The 16,532-nt window shown below is 45.1% G+C and overlaps 1 protein-coding gene across 6 annotated transcripts in view; it reads left to right on the top strand.

The window, feature by feature from the left end:
- PHTF2 (putative homeodomain transcription factor 2) overlaps positions 1–16,532 on the top strand; it is a 150,515-nt gene that overhangs the window by 10,107 nt on the left and 123,876 nt on the right. The gene's annotated exons all lie outside the window — the stretch shown is intronic.

Here is a 16,532-nt window from a genome sequence, read left to right as displayed (position 1 = left end):
GCTGAAACACCTGGTCTATGTGGACACTGGAGCCAGGTTGAATAGCGCACTACTGCTTCCAGTAGAGTGCTTTTTTGTGCCCCCCCCAATCTGACAGTGCCTGTTGTGTCTGTAGTATGTGATATCATCTTATGACCAGTTGCAAATGGGACTGTACGGTACTTTGTACCTTGTCTGTCTGAGCATTCTGTAGTATAGAAGACTTAAAGACACCCCCCCCAATCCTGCATTAAGAATTTGAATGTAGGTGTCTTCAAAAAGATGAATAATAGGAAGGAAGCAAATTCTTTGAAATGCTCTACTTTTCTTCATCAGGTCTGTGCTACCACTTACAGATAGCAAAACAATATCAATTGTTAATGACTAGGAGAACTATTTTCAATTTTTTCTTTCCATGATGTTTCATTGCTAGTTGGTATTGCTTACTCTGGTATTATCCTAGAGATAACTGGACTTCCAAATTAGTGAAGTCACTACAGACAGCAAAATAAACCCTGTGAATAATGAAAGCAGTACGCTCTTAATTTAGAGGTAGGATTCTTAATTTTTATAGACTGTATAAAAACATTCTGGAGCTCCTAAAACAATTAAATGCTTTGGATAATTTACCCCTATAAATAACTAAAGATACTTGTTCTGGATTGTTTGCTTTGTTTGGATTGATAGATCCTACATTGTGCATTGCTCTTCTGAGCACTGAAATCCTTTGAGGAAGATTGCTACAGATCACGTGCATGTTAGTTTTTGAAAACTTTTTGCTGATTGCCCAGCAAGTTTTTACAATTTAAACTGGACTACATTTTGTTGCTTTAAAAAGCACTACTTCTGAAAACTGACCTGCAGGAACAGATGGTCATCTATTTTTGGCATTAGCATAAGGGAAGCCATGATGAGTGTTTTGAGGAGAGCTGTGGTTTGTTTATAGAAAAAGTTTGCTTGGCACTTTAACATGGCTGGTTATATGAAATACACAGTGGAATTATGACCAAATATTTTCTACTCTGTGAAAGACGACGAATTTTAATATTGCCTAAAATTAGGCATCTATAAGCACACTTTTTTTTGTAACCCCTGCCTGTTGTTTGTATTTGTATTGCTTAACTTCTAGGAGCCACGGTTATGGACCAAGACCCTATAGGGGATGTACAAACATGCACTAATGGGTAGTTATCTGCCCAAATGCTCATAGTGAAATATAAGACCAGAGGCAACGGGTACATAGATATGGGGAGTAAAAGGAAGGAAACGGTGAATGTGCCCGTTTAGTGGCTGCTTCACACTACTTCCTTTAGAGACTTCCATAGCTCACGTGGAAGAGGTCTGAGGCCCTAAGCTCAAGATAGAGTCCTAGTAATGGGTGACAGAGTATATAACATATGCACAAGGGACAATATCAGGGTTGTTTAGGTTCTTCGTACTTTTGAGTGGTTTATAAGCATGTTGTGAATGGAAATTCAGTTTGTATAATTATACTGTTTTTAGATTACCTACCATACTTACTGGGCTATAAGATGACCCCCCAATAATTGGATTCTATATATGGAAAATGTATAAATTTATTATAATTTTCCAGGTATATAATCTAATGATTGGAAATTTGCCTTGAGTGTATCCTCCCATTGCGCTATAGCAAGGAAAATAAATCGGGGTGGGCGGGGGGCAGGTACTGCCCCTGCTCTAGCCCTTTCCCCTACCTCCTTACTCAGACTCTGCTCTTCCTGAGCACATGGAAGTGAGGGACAAATTTGAAAACACTGTCCTTTGAAATAAACATGCTTATAATAATTTGCATATAGTACCCATAGACTTAGTTCATCCAGAATGATGCATTTCACCTTTTTTGAAACTGCTACAAATTTTAGTACAGGTATTCCTTAAACATGCTTTTAGGCAGCACTTTTGTGTGTACTTCTATATAGTACAAACTGTGCATGATATTAGACTAAAGTAAAAAGGCTCATGATTTACTATCTAATTACTAATTGGCACATGTGCTGGGGGTTGCTGATCTGTTATGTAGACTGTTAATAAATATTATAAAAGAAGTCACTAAGAGATGTGTAGGCAGTGGAAAAGGCTTTCACTAGAACAGACACCAGTGGAAAGAAACAATTAAGAATTGACTTTGTGTTTGTAACAAAAGAAATAGGGATAGGGAAGAATGAGACCATGCATGTGGCTTTTAGTGATCACTGGATACTGAAGCTGGAAATTAGGCTTGGTAAGAGCCCCATGAGAAGGAAGGGACTGTGGAAGTTTAAAGGTTACAAGATAAAGGGATATGTTAAGCATACACAAGACAGTATATGAGGGGTGGTGAACACTGAAGAAATATTTTGGGGGTACCAGAGAATGGTGGATGGTGGTGAAGAAGAGGATGGGAGAATTCTCCAGGAAGGAAGGCCAAAGAAAAGGGGGAAAAAAAAAAGCTAAGACAGGGTGGGCAAAATGCGGCCCATAGGCTGGATGCGGCCTGCCAGGCCATTCTATCTGGCCTGTGGGGCCCCTAAAAAATTTAGAAAATTAATATTTATCTGCCCCTGGCTGCCTGTCATGCGGCCCTCAATGGCCTGCCAAAACTCCACCCGAAATAATTGCCCGCCCTTGAGCTAAGAGAATGCCAAAGAAAGATGGAGGACCTGCTACAGGAAGTCGCAGAAGGAAGACGTATGAGAAGAGCTAGAAGAAACAAGGCAAGAGTTAGAAATCTGGTTTAAAAAAAGAAGACAAGAGAGAATGTTTTTAGCATAAGCACCCTGGGTGGAAGAAAACGAAGAGCAGATCCAGTACTTTTCAGCCAATGTGAAGACAGCAGAAGGAGAGAGAGAGAGAGCTTTGAACAATGTGGGAAGAAGGTGGTGCCTCGGTGGAAAAGCAAGAGGTGTTGGGGTCGATGAGAAGATTTTATGAAGAGCTGAATCAGGCGGGAAAGAGATGAAGGATTTCTTGAAAGAGATTGAAGAGGAGGAGGAAGCAAAGAAGATGGAAGAAAAGGTAAGCTTAAGGGAAGTGGAGGAGTTTTTAAAAACCTTTGAAAGAGGGACCCAGACCTATGGAATATTGTGAGACATTTTGGGCATGGATAGGGAGTCGTATAGTGCAAGTATTCAAGGAAATAGTGGAAATACGAGAGGCAGTAAATGGTTTTACAAGAGTTGTTGTGATCTTTCTCTTCAAAAAAGGGGAGAAGGAGCTCTTGAAAAACTAGAGATTGATTACATTCCTTAATATGGGCTACAAGTTAACAGCCAAGTTGCTGGCTTTGAAGATGAGGAAAAACCTCCAGAAGATAAGGGATGAAGACCAGCTAGGTGCAGTACCAGGGAAGGATCTCCAAAGCGATCAGAGATGCACTGTTCTAGATCCAAGAGAGGAAAAAAAACACAGTTATAGAAGCCTAGATTTAGAAAAAGCAAATGACTGAGTAGATCATGATTACATATTTGAGGTTTTAGGAAAAATGGGGTTCCCAGAGAAATTTATATGTTGGATAAGGTTATTGTTTAGAGGAGCATACAATGGAATGGAAATGCATATTTCATTTGACAGTATTTGCAAATCATATTTTTATAGAGATTTTGGGAGCGATACTGATAACCGATATTTAAGGAGGCATATTGACCACTACTGCTCCACTATCCGATACAGCTGCCTCCAGGTGGTAACCCGGTGTGGTGAAAGGGAACCAGGGGAAGGAAGGGGCGTGGGGGCAGATCAACGCTCCCCGTAGTGAGGGACGCGGCAGGCACTGCCCGGGGGTGGGGTCAGCTCCCACCACTACTTGCACCCCAGGAAGGCAGGGGCAGGGGGCTGTGTGCCCCTGGATCTGCGTGGCATGGGGTGGGCTGCAGCTGCAGGGTGGAGCCAGAGCCGGCGCTTTGCAGCTCTTCTTGCTGGGGGCTGGGCTTGGTGTGGACTCCAGCGGGACTGAGAGGAGGCTGCATCCACCCCAGATTTTGCTGCAGCTCCTCACAGATCTGGGGGCACACGCCCCCACCACCCTCATGGGGTGCAAGCAGCAGCAGGAGCCACCCCACCCCACAAGTCGTGGCTCCATCATGTGCCCCCCTCCCCCCCACGGGGGGGCATTGATCTGCCTCCCCTTCTCTCCCCCCTCCCCTTCCGACTTACCAGCTGGAGGCAGCTCTCTGTTGCTGGCTCTGCTCCATGCTCATATTTTTAAGTATTCGGTGCCTGAAAATGGGAACAGACTTTCTAGAGAGCTCAATGTCAATGAGGAACTAATCTTTAATGTAGATCTACCAAAGTATTCAGCCTACAGCAATTCCTACAGCGTTGATTCTGAGTGGAGCTTCAACCTGATAAAACTGGCCCATAGTGTGCTATGTTTTTGCAATGCTTTTAGAAATATTTCCTATTTATTTATATAATGTCAGTGTCACAATTTAGCCAGTTTCTAAACAGCAGTAGAAAGTAGATGGTATGTTGAACTGAGGAAATAGTGGGATTTTAAAATATGAATTATGTTCAGTTGCGGAGGTAACATTTGAAGGAAAGTAGAGTGCTGAATAAATGAAGGAATTGCTGCATTACATGTTGATTTGTAAAGTCTGGTCCCTGTATGATGCATAGTTTTCCTTGACATTTTGAGAACTCTTAACTAAAGGATAGCTTGTCCTTAAAATTCCTCATCTTAAAACTCTTTCAAATACCAATAAAGTTACAGTTGTATTACACTACAAATCCACAATGTGTTTGTTTAAGCATGTTCTGTTTATTGGCATAAATGTTGAATGCTGTAGATTTTCAGCTGTTATTCTCTTAGAAATTGGACTGTGGAAGCATCAGCAACTTTAAAAATTATTTGTCACATTACAAGCCTTTGCCCTAAATACATTGTGTAATCTGCCATTCAGCCAAGGGTCTTGATTGTATTGCATCTTGGCACATAATGACTTTATCTGCTTAAGTAAAATCAATTTAGGTTATTGCAAAGTCAAGCAAAACTGCTGAATTAATATTGAAGACACTTTTAAATTGATCTTTTTATCTACATGGAAGTTATTCATGGGAACAAATTACATTTTGGGGAAAGGTTATGAAATATTTCATAATCTCAGTATATTTTCTCCATATGTAGAGGAACTTTGATACTTGGTTTGAGAGAACCTAGATGAGCCTTGTGTAAATATGTCCTGTTATGTGTGTATATATCGAAGAATAAAGAATTAAGTAATTGGACCAAAGATGTGTAATAGGGCTGTTTGACTTTTGCAGTGGGGCAGAATTACAGTTTATGGCAAATTAAGTAGTACCTGGCCATATTGACTGATTAGTTAGGCAGTGGCCTTTACTTTTAGTGAAATTATAAAAATCTACCACAAAATGTAGTATTACCTTTTTCTTGTACTGGAAGAATATTGCTAGTACTGGCTGGGAGTGGGAGCTTGTAGAAAAGGAAAGTAGTTGTCATGCAGAGCAGTTACGTATGGCTAAGGAGCTTGGGGTTAAGAGTCATATTCTTCTGTAAAGCTCTTCCTGTTTAAGACGATGTTCCGTTCTTTCTTGCCATCACCTTTCTCATAAGAGAGAGTTCACTTCATCCATGCTGTCTTGAATTATCCTTATTACTTAGATTGTGGTAGCACTCAAAAGATGCTGGATGTTTTCCAAATACAAATTAAAATGAAGTACCTGTCAGCCACATACAACCAAATCTGGCCTGCAGAACTGGAGGGCCTTGCCTCTGCCTGTGCTTCTAGCTCTGCTTACACTGCTGCTGGGGAAGAGAATGGAGGAGGGAAGCAGCAGCAGTGAGGATGCATCTTTCAACTGCCTGGCCTTGGCTCAGTTTCCCACCAGCTGGAAGCTGTGCCTGTGCTGCAGCCAGGGATCAGGGGTGGGAGAGAAGTGGCAGCACAGGTGGTGCTCCCAGTTGCCTGCTTCCAGCCTGCCACTCTTACCTCCTTTCTCTGCCCAATTTGCTGTTCTGCTGTCTGCCCTATGTATCTACAGGGGGCAGGGTTGTGCAAATAAAGGAATGAGGAGGGAGGGAGGCGGAGTGATTACAAAAGAGGGGGGGGGATGGAGCGCAGCAGGGTTATGAAAATGATGGAATCCATAGAATCATAGAAAATTAGATTTGGAAGGAACCTCAGGAGGTCATCTAGTCCAACCCCCTTCTCCAGGCAGGGCCATCCCCCAACTAGACCATCCCAGCCAAAACTGTGTTGAGCAAGGTCTTAAAAACCTCCAAGGACAGGGATTCTACATCTCTGGGTAACCTGTTCCAATGTCTTACCCTCCTAATGAGAAAATTCTTCCTAATGTCTAACCTAAACTTCCCTTGCTGCAACTTGAGATTGTTGCTCCTTGTTCTGTCATCCGCCACTACTCAGAACAGTCTAGCTCAGGGGTGTCCAACCTTTTTGAATGTGGGGCTGGATCATGAACTTTTTATCACCCAGTGGGCCGGCAGGAGTGGGCGCTCGCGTGGCTCGTCCAGTCCGGCTGCAGCCTGGGGGCACAGGGGTCAAGGGGTGCCGCCTGACCCTGATAGGGCGGGTTGGGCGGTGCAGGGACCCCCCCTTGCTCCCGCTCCCCTGGGGCAGCCTAAACCCAAGCGGCAGGGGTCCCTCCCTCCCCAGGGCCCATGACTCACCACCTCCAGCGCGATGTCTGCGGGCACGGGGGGATGCAGGGAGGCGGGAGCAGTGCTGCTTCCCACCCCGACAGCCACAGCAGTAGCAGCAGCAGCATCTCCCGCAGGCCCGGCTGCAGCATCCCTCTGAGCCGGCATCCGCACCCCCTGTGCCCGCCTGCCCACTGCACTGCGACCTGCTCCAGCCCATGCGGATGGCGGGGACCAGTGCAGGGCGGGGCTGGCATGCAAATGAGGAAGGGAGGGGCAGGGCTAAGGATGGAAACCCTGCAATGTAGGAGAAGGGAGGAGCTGGCATGCAAATGAGGAAGGGGTGGGTGGGGTGAGGAAGGGACACCATGAAATGAGGGTGGAGGGAAGGAGCCGCGCCGCGTTGGCAATGTCAAGCTGATGCGGTGTGCGTGGGAACCTTGTTCCTTCCCCAGCTATTCAGAAGCCATCAGGAAGCTGCTGAGGGGCTGGGGGAGGGACAAGGGGTGGGAACGAAAGTAAATAGCATTTACTTTCGTTTCCCATCGCTGCATCGCGGGCCACAGAAAATGGCTTGGCGGGCCGCATAGCAGCCCACAGGCTGTATGTTGGACGGGCCTGGTCTAGCTTCATCCTCTTCTGAATCCCTCCCCCCCTCCCCTTTCAGGTAGTCGAGGGCTGCTATTAAATCCCCTCAGTTTCCTCTTTTCTAGACTAAATAAACCCAGTTCCATCAGTCTTTTCTCATAAGTCATGGCTATAGCTCCCCCCAGTGCTGCCCCTGCTTGGAGCACTCGATTTTGTTGCTTTTCCTTGGAGAGACCTGCTCTGGCCTTGTCCTTGGGGCAGGCAAGGGACGCGTGGCTAGCGCAGGGCTCTCAAGGGAAAGGCTGCATTACCAGCGACATTATCAGCTACACCAGCCAAAAAAAGCTGATTACTGATAATGTTCATTTTCCTTTTATTGCTGCCAGTCTAATAGAGCAGTGGACCTCTAGTCCAGAGATAACATCCTTGTTAACAGCAGTATATAGAGATGAGAGATAACAGACCCGATTACCTACCCATCAGCCCTGTTGTCTCTGCAAGTTTGTGTACGCAGAGTCAAGCCCTTACTACCTCTGCCTAAAAGTACAAAATTTCAAGAAGTTAAATGAATAGATGATTGTTGGGGGGTGGGGGGGTGGAGTAGATATGGACAGGAATGAGGAGTCGGAGATAAATGCAAAGAGGGAGGGACTGTAGAAACAAAAGAGAAACATTTTGAGCAGACAACTCCAGAAGTCTCAGGGGATAAATCAATGGAGAGGCTGTACTCAGAAACTTGAGATCTAGTTAAGCGACTGGAATGGTAGAAGAGAAAATGTATCATGGCAGCAGGCTTGCCAGATTTACCTGGTTTGGGAATATTTTAATGAAGGTTAAATTAAACAACAAGAATGCACTATTTGTAGAAAACAGTGAATAAAATTGAGGCTTCCTGACCAGTGATTTAAATCATGATTTAAATAGATTTGATTTAAATCAAATCCACTCTGATTTCAGTAGGTCCTTAACCATGATTACAGGAGTAATAATACAATATCTTTAACTATTTTTGCCTAGTTTGTTGTGCTTTTAAATTTAATCTAGTAGCCAGTGCACGTTTCAGTATTGTTGTGTTTTTAAATTCAGTCTAGAAATCAGTGCACATTTCAGTAAAGTTGTATTTGTTTTTTGTTCAGTTCTTAAGCTAACTAATATAAAGCATTGGACCCCCTGGCATATTAGGAAGTCTCTGTTTTTTCTTTATCAGAGAAAAATGTGTTATGTCATATATGATGGTGCACGACACCATTGGTACCCTTTCTCAAAATTTGAGATCTGCCCAAGGCTTTGGGTATTCTCAAAAGTTTGGATGTTTTTGTTAAATGGCCATAGTATGCTCACTACTATATGTAAAACACAGTATTGTCAGTGAGAGTCTTAAAAAGAATAAAATGTAAGTAAGAGAGAGTGACTGGACAGATTACATTAGTCTTAGAGATTAACTAGGATATTTATTATTTAGTCTCTTGTGAAAATCAGTGGACTTGTCCTTTTAAGAGCAGAGTGGGAAGAGTATCTCTGTGGACTGATGTTTGGAGGCTCTTTCATGCCAAGGAGATGGCATGGAAAAGGGCCCAGAGTCAGTTTTTAAATTCATAGATATGATCACAACTAGCTAATTGCCCATCAAGGATGATGGATTTCAGGGAGTGTTTACATGGACCCCCCCCTTTGTCCCACGCACAGCCTTTGGGGCTGGTCATGTAAAGACTCCCACTTCTGCTGCCTCCAGCGTGGGGGCTCTGTCCCCCTGCCCGCCTCCCCTCCCCACTTCCCTCCTCCCCTTCCTGTCACCTCCCCTTCCCTGCTGGCTGTTGTCAGGGCCCCCTTCCCGTTCCCCTCCCTCGCTGCCGTCTGTCCCCAACAACAGCCACCACCGTGACCCACTCTTGCCTTCCACCCCCCACTCCCCTCCCTTCCTGCCCACCGCTTCCTCCTCCCTGCTGGCTGTTTTGGATGATGGCAGGGGGCACAGCCACTGTGACCACCCCCCCCCTGCCCTCAGGTAGGGAGGCGTGGGGAATTCCCGCTGCTCAGGCGGCGGGGCTGTGTTTGCCACTGCCGCCACAAACTTCCCCAGCAGTGGCTCAAACTTGGGCCCATGCAGCCAGTCGCTGCCTGCCCTCTCAGTGGCATATGTGCAGTTGGCCAAAAGTGTTATGGACAGACAGACACACAGACTAAGCCCTTTTATTATATAGAATGCTTCTTTCTTTTCTTCTAATCTTGTTGCTTCAGGTTCACCATATCTGTTGGAGAATCCACTACAGTCTGTTTTAAAGTGGTTGGATGTTTAATTATCCCCGCAGTTTAAAAACATTTATGCCTTCTTTGCCCAATTTCAGCATCAAACTTTTGGATCTTCTTAAATCTTTTTCCACTAGGTAGAAAAAACCTCTTAGACCATTCAGAGGCCATTTAGCTTTCTCTTTGTTAACTGAATGAGCCTGAGACTTTTTCCTAGAGTTCACTCCTAAGACATGTTTGATTCTAAGATGCAATGGGCCAGTACAGTGTGTGCGCTTCATACAGCACCCTGCTGGACCTGGCCATAGTGCACGGTGCCAGTTGGTGGCACATGTGGAATATGTGCCCTGTACCAGCCCCGTGTTGTGTGAGCGCACACTCTTCCACGTATCATGTGCTGGACTGGCCAACCCTGGGGCATGTTGTGTGGGAGCTGAAATGGGGTGTGGGCTGCATGCTGGCTGTATCCCAGGGTCGGGCAAAGTCTGGTCCATGGGCCAGATTGAGCCTGTGGCAGACTCCATTTCCCAGCAGCCCCTGTTTGTCTCAGTGGCTGGTTTCCATGGAGATCCCAGGAGCGGCATGGCCGGGACAGTGCGGGGATCAGGGTTTCCCAGCAGCAGTGGCAGGGTGTGCGGCTGGGTGAGGAGCTGCTCTGGAGCCAGGATCTTGTGATGGGAGCTGCAGTAGAGCTGTGATCCGCTGCCCACATGCTCTGGGAAGAGACATGCAGATAGTGGATCACAGTTCTGCTCTGACTCCGGACCATGCTGTCACTGCTGCAAGATCTCAGCCCTGGAGCAGCTTCCTGCCAGCTGCATGCCCTGCCAGTGCTGAGGTGGCTGGTCCTCAGTTTCCATGGAAACCCTGGCCCATTCTCACGGCTGCACTGCTCCTGGGGTCTCCATGGAAACTGGCTGCAGCGATGTGAGCAGGGGCTGCTGGGACATGGAGTCTGGCCGCTGGCCAGATGTGCCATTTTGCCTACCTGTGTTCTACCCAGTACTACATAGCATGAGGGGTCTGGGATGAGCACCGCTTGCAATGCCCCAGACTGACCCCTTGTGCTTCCTGAAGCCTAGGCACTACATGAAGTATGCAGGGCCGGAGCTGGTTGTATGGCTCCATGGGCTGGATGCATCCTTTGGGCTGTATGTTCGACACCCCTGCTTTAGACTGTTGTGAGTGAAATGACCCAGAAGGAGAACCCAGCTTGTCCTCTGGGGATAAATATGAGTTTGAAAAACTGGGTTTCAGAAAGAAACTCATGTTTTTGTTTGCAAACTGAGCACATTTGAAGCATGAATCATTTAGCCACTAAATATGGAGCCTTATTAGGAAGAGTGGACAGTGTTTGAATGTTTGTATTTCAACTTTTTTTGTACAGGAACAAATTTTGAGGAAAAACTAACAAAGGTATAGCTTTTTAAACTGGTTGAGCTATTGTTCATGTTATGGTTATTTGAAGTGGTGAAATACTTAGTCAGTATATTTGATTGTTGGCCATGCCACAATGAACAAACACAAATCTCTAGCATACTTACTGTACAGTTACTATTCCATTAATTTTCTTTATATTATTTCTAAAAACATTGTCACTGCAATGATTGAAAAAAACGTAATAAATGTTTCAGGTTTTTTGAGGCAGCTAAGTTTTCCTATTTTCATATAATCAGCTAAGCATTTTATTTGGCATGTACTACCCCAGGGAAAGTAAAATTACTAGATTGATGCAGTGCTGTGTTGCTCGCTGAGTATTACCACTTGTGGATTTCACAGGAACTTTAATTTAAGTAATGGCTTGGATTAGAGTTAGTTTGTAGGAACTGGTTACAGGGGATGTTTCATGTTTGACAAGAAAATGTCTGGATTTTTTCTAGGTATTTTTTAAATCTTTTTTTTTTTTTTTTTGTATGGATTTCAGTGGGCCTTCAAAGAAGCATTATAGGTCATCCTGGATATGCTCTAGTTCCAGGATTAGGATGCCTAAAGGCTAGGTACAGACATTCAAAAAGCCTGAGACAGAATTGATCTAAATTGCATGGTTTTCAGTAACCGGCATAGTTTAGATCGGTAGTGAACAGAACACACATTTGCCCAGGGGGAGGGCAAATCTTAAACTGGGTTCTGCCATTGTTAAACTAGTCTGTATGCCAAATTTCTATTCTGTAACGGGTATAGACTGTTTTCCGATCTCTTATACCAATAAAAGTATAATGTCTGTACTTGCCCTTAAGGTGTAATCCAGGGCTGTCCAACTTTGTGGCTGGGGCCATACACAGTGGATGTGTGCAAGCCCAAGTGTTACCAAATTTGCCCATTACTTTGGGGTGTGCTCATTTATTAGGGATAGTTTCTAGGGTCTTGGTGATTCTGTCAATGTGCTGCTTGTGTTACTATATGGAGCTGTATTTCTCCCTTCTGCAAGCCCTCACCCCCAGTGGAGCTATCTTGCAGGACTCAATCTCAATGGGACTGGGTTCCTCCAGTCACCAAATCAGTCATACACACAAATTAACGTGACACGCCTGACCTGGCCGGGCTGATCAGCATGGACAGGCTGACACCCTCATATGCCAAGAATCAGTTCATAAGAGCAACAATAAAATGCAGTCAGACACAAGCACACAGGTAAACAGAATCCCTCTGAATCCGCCTGGGTGTCCAGCTGACACCCTCATGGGCCAGCATTCAGTTCATAAGGGCACGTCTGAGTCAAACTGGGTCAATCAGCCTGTACAAGCTGATCCCCTTATGTGTTTCAAACTCAGCACGTCCCAATCTTTGGCCTCTTGATGAGCAGACCCACAATAATTTTGGGCTTCACAGGGATCTTTAGCATAGGTAAAAGAAGCGTTGCTGCAGAGCATGGGAGGAAAGAGAAGCAGAGAAGGAAAAATATACCCAATTACTACCAGTTTGACTATAAAAGTTATTTATTGCTAAGCATATGAAATACATAATAGTACTAGTAGTAATAGACATGCAAAAGAAAAACAAACACAAACAATGACAATACTACCCTGGTTTCACTAAGTATTTGGGGAAACTTAGCTCAAGCTTAACTGATACAGTTCAGGTTCAGAAGTTTATGCCTAGAAAGAAGACAGAGAACGCTGGGATCTCACCTAGTCCACGGTACTCAGGCTGCAAAGCTGACAGGCACAGTCTGTAGCACAGTCCTTGAAGGGAGAGATGATCTGTTCTTCCAGCGTCCCAAGAACGACAGGGGATGGTGTCAGCACAGGGGTTTTCTTCTTCTCCTTCTTTCCTCCTGCTTCTACTTCTTTTCCTTCCTTTTCCTCTTCTTCTTCTCTCCCTCTAGCAGCACACACACTTACAGATTTTTATACCCTCAGTTCAGCTGCTCCGTAGCACCCTCAGTAGTGTAAATCATTGTCTTTTCTATTGACAAGGGGTTATCTGGTTTGGACCATCTCAGGAAACTGATTGATAATCAGGAAACACTTAAGATTAGGGAGTAACCCAAATACTTGGGAGCCAGCTTGAGATTCCTATGGGTGGCAGATATACTGATGGGATATCTCATGGTTTCTTCAGGAACAATAGATAGCTTGCAGCATCAGGATTTTGGATTTTTACTTGTTGTGCACAAGCCTCAGCTTAGCATGACTTTTCCAGATTTTACTATAGTCTTTTAACAGACTTAAGACAATTATTGGGGTGCTCATAACCTTTTGTGGAGAGGAGTCCCACCAGTCATCTTGGGAAAAGTATGACAACACCTGGGATTAGGGCTCCAGCAGGCTGGATGCTGTGATGAACCCTTAACCATTGTTCAAATGTTGCCCATACCCCCTCTGACTCGGTCTCTTGCCTCAGCATTCCCTAACCCGGCAACCGAGTTTTAGTCAATCAAGTTTAAATAGGCCTCCCATAGTGGGACCGGGGAATGTACGGCCCGAGATGACTATTAAACTTAGAGCTGTGTGTGTGTGTGTCTGGGGGGGGGAAAGTCCTTAGCAAATCCAGATCAGAACTGGTCTGATAAATGCTGAGCTGAGTGTGTGTGAACATGGGTTGATTAACATTTAGAGCACAGATTCCCCATCATGCAATGCTCCCCTGCTTCTCTGGTCCCAGAATTCACTGCAGTCTCTGCTTCAGGCTTTCTGTTCTCCATCTCTCATGTAAATGAATGGTCATCTGGTTCCATCTCAGATGTAAATGAGACCTAGGGCAGTTGTTTCACTCTTATCACCCTTATCTGGAGGGTCTTAGGTGCGTCTCTCACTGCATCTTAATCAGTTTCGTTTAGGTAGAGGAGGGGAGGGAGGGGGGTGAGTCCTTTGTGAGTCAGACAGACTGCATCCTGTGCCAGGGTTGCCCAAGAATACAGAGCTGAGGCGTAACACAAGGGACACATACCATGTGGCAGGCCATCCCTGGGATCCCTCTCCATCACAGAGTGCTGGTGGTACGGTGACCCTCGCCCCCTGGGCAGTGTTGGTGGCATACAGCTCCACTTTCTGTACAGGCACCAGGTGTGGCATGCACCCACTGCCCAGCAACAGGCGAGAAGACTTCAGCTGGGTGTGGGAAAGGTGGCTGCAGAGAGCCACAGGCTGCATGTAGCTTATGGGTCACCAGCTGAGCAGTCTTGGTGTGATGCATTCATTGGCACCCCTGGCGATTGCTTGGGCCCCAAAAAAAACCATTTATGCTTTTTACATTTGTTAGTTAATGTTATCTTTCCAAACTTGGGTCAAAGCAAGCCAACCTCTTCTCCAGTCTGAGTAGCTAAAGTGGTCTGCAAAGTCTTGATTGCAAAGTCTTGATTGCCTTTTTGATTGGAGCTAGATCTATGGTACTTATCACTATGAGAATCTGCAGATATCCAATTGACAGCAGAAGTACTTCGAACACAAGTGTGTGCTTTCAAAGATTGCTCTTTAGCACATCTTTAAGAATAGATACTTTCTTTATAGGTGGAAAAACATGCATTTCAAATCTTTTGGCCTTGCAGATGAGAGCCAAAGAAATAAACATCGCCTAAATGCTTATGAACAAACATTTTGCTTTGGATTAGAAGCTAGCAGTTGTATACTTGAAACATCCTTGTAAAGTATCAATACAGTTCATGATGCTTCCCAGTCATTTGTTCCTATTGGATCAATGCTTACTGTGGTGGCTCACTGTGACAAGCCCTTAAAGCCCCCTCATTTTAGGTTAACCTTCTGGTCAGGGTCCCATGTTGAGCACAGAGGTCTATAGTCTACTAACAAAATGTGACTAGTTGCTTCTCTGAGAGAGGGAGAACTTGCAATTCCAAGGCTTAGATGAGACCACCTCCTGATTGGATCATTAGGTGAAAATGTTCATCTTTAATTTATACTTAACTTACTGTCATCAACCTTAGAAACATCCTTTGATCAGATCTTGAACCAAAATTGGGCTGTAACAGCAAACCTATGGGGCATTATGTTTTTATTTCTAGCCTTTCAGACTGGGGTATCATGCTGTTTTACCCGGGGGTTATTGCAGAAAACTTATTGATGCTGGTAGTGCTACTTCCTAAGCTAGTTATCCTCATTTTGTATTGGTGTGCCACTGTTTATTTTTGTTGAGTTTCATTTTGTCTTTAGTTTCTCAAGATCTCTTTGAATTTTAACTTTGTTTAACCTTGCCCTCCACATACGTGCACGTATACATGGGGCTGCTGTCCTGCTCCTATCGGTTACATTGTTGGAGAAAATTATAGAGAAGCCTGTGCCTTCTCTCTGCCAGAGTTGTGACCTGGAAAGACGGCATTTATCTCTTTGAAGTGCTTTGCCAGCATTGACTCGAGCTTGTCTGTAGTATCTCTTTCCATAGGTAACAGTTTGTCAGGATAGATGTTCATGAGGAAAACCGTAAACTTTTGGATTAAGTTTTTTTTATCTGCTTCCTCTTTTGCAGTGCCTTTACGTTACGATTGAATGCTAGAACATAATGAGTTGTTTGTCAGAATGTGTCCACTGTGCAGGAAAAGTTGCATGTATGCCTGGTATCTTTCAGGCTAAGTACAGTCAGTCAGAAAGCTCAAGGCTGAGTCATTCAGTCTTTGCAGGTTAGTCTGAGTTGCGTACATTGAACAGATAAGTGAGTGACCAGACATTCAGTTTTGATTCCGGAAATGCAATCACATGCTTACAGTGGCCCAGGTCAGATGTTACCAATAGGATTTCTTTTTGCCAGAGCCCCTCAAGGATTGACACAGTTACTTGTCCAATTTGGTATCAAGTGAACTTTAATAGTAACTTCTATGTGATATTACAGGCTTCCTCCCCATAATATGACCTGGCAAGTGGCTCCTTAGACGTTTCAGCAGTGACCGTCAGGGGCACCATGCATCGGGTCTTCTGCTGGGTGTGTGATGTTTCTGGCTTGCCCACTGTTCAACATAGCAGCTATGTCTGTCTTCCCAGAATCACTGCATGCCAACACCCCCTTTTCTTTTGTTAGTTACTTTTGTAACTTTTTCATACCAAATTGTCCAATCCTCAGGTTCCATGCCAGATGTTGATATGGTACACCAATCCTACCTAGTTTTTGTTTTTGTTTCCTTATAGGGAAATTGTTATACCTGGTTTGCCCAGCTTACCAATCACAGAACTCACTTCTTCCATTGCCTTATAAAGCACTTAGTTTAATTTTATTGTTTAAATCTGGGAAGGCCCAGATTCTGGTCAGAAGCTTTAGCACAACTCAGTTTGCCTGCTACAGATGGGGGGAACCCTGGCCAGGGCTTGTGCAGTGCAGGGAAAGCCCTGGCCCCCCAGCATAGAGCTGGACTTCGGAGAGAAACATGCCCCTGGCACCAGCCCCCGATCTGAGGTCTGTCTTCTGTGGGGAAATACACCACCAAGGGTCTCCCCCCACCCCCAGTGCAGCTTGGAGCCAGGCTGGGATTGCCCCAGTCCCAGCCCTTCCCCAGTCTCCATCTCCAAGAGGTGGGGGAGGGCAGGGGGTGGGAACACAACCCCCTGGCCCACCCAGCTAGTGGCTGCCCAATTTGAGGAAGAAAGCACCAACCAGGGGGCTTTTTGAACCTCTGCAGTTTGGAGCTGGGCCTGGATTGAGCCTCTGCCTCCAAATGGACAGA

The sequence above is a fragment of the Alligator sinensis genome, unplaced genomic scaffold (assembly GCF_000455745.1).
Source record: "Alligator sinensis unplaced genomic scaffold, ASM45574v1 scaffold670_1, whole genome shotgun sequence".
Taxonomy (NCBI): domain Eukaryota; kingdom Metazoa; phylum Chordata; order Crocodylia; family Alligatoridae; genus Alligator; species Alligator sinensis.
Note: the sequence above shows the minus strand (reverse complement) of the source record. Positions and strands in the feature narration are given on the sequence as shown.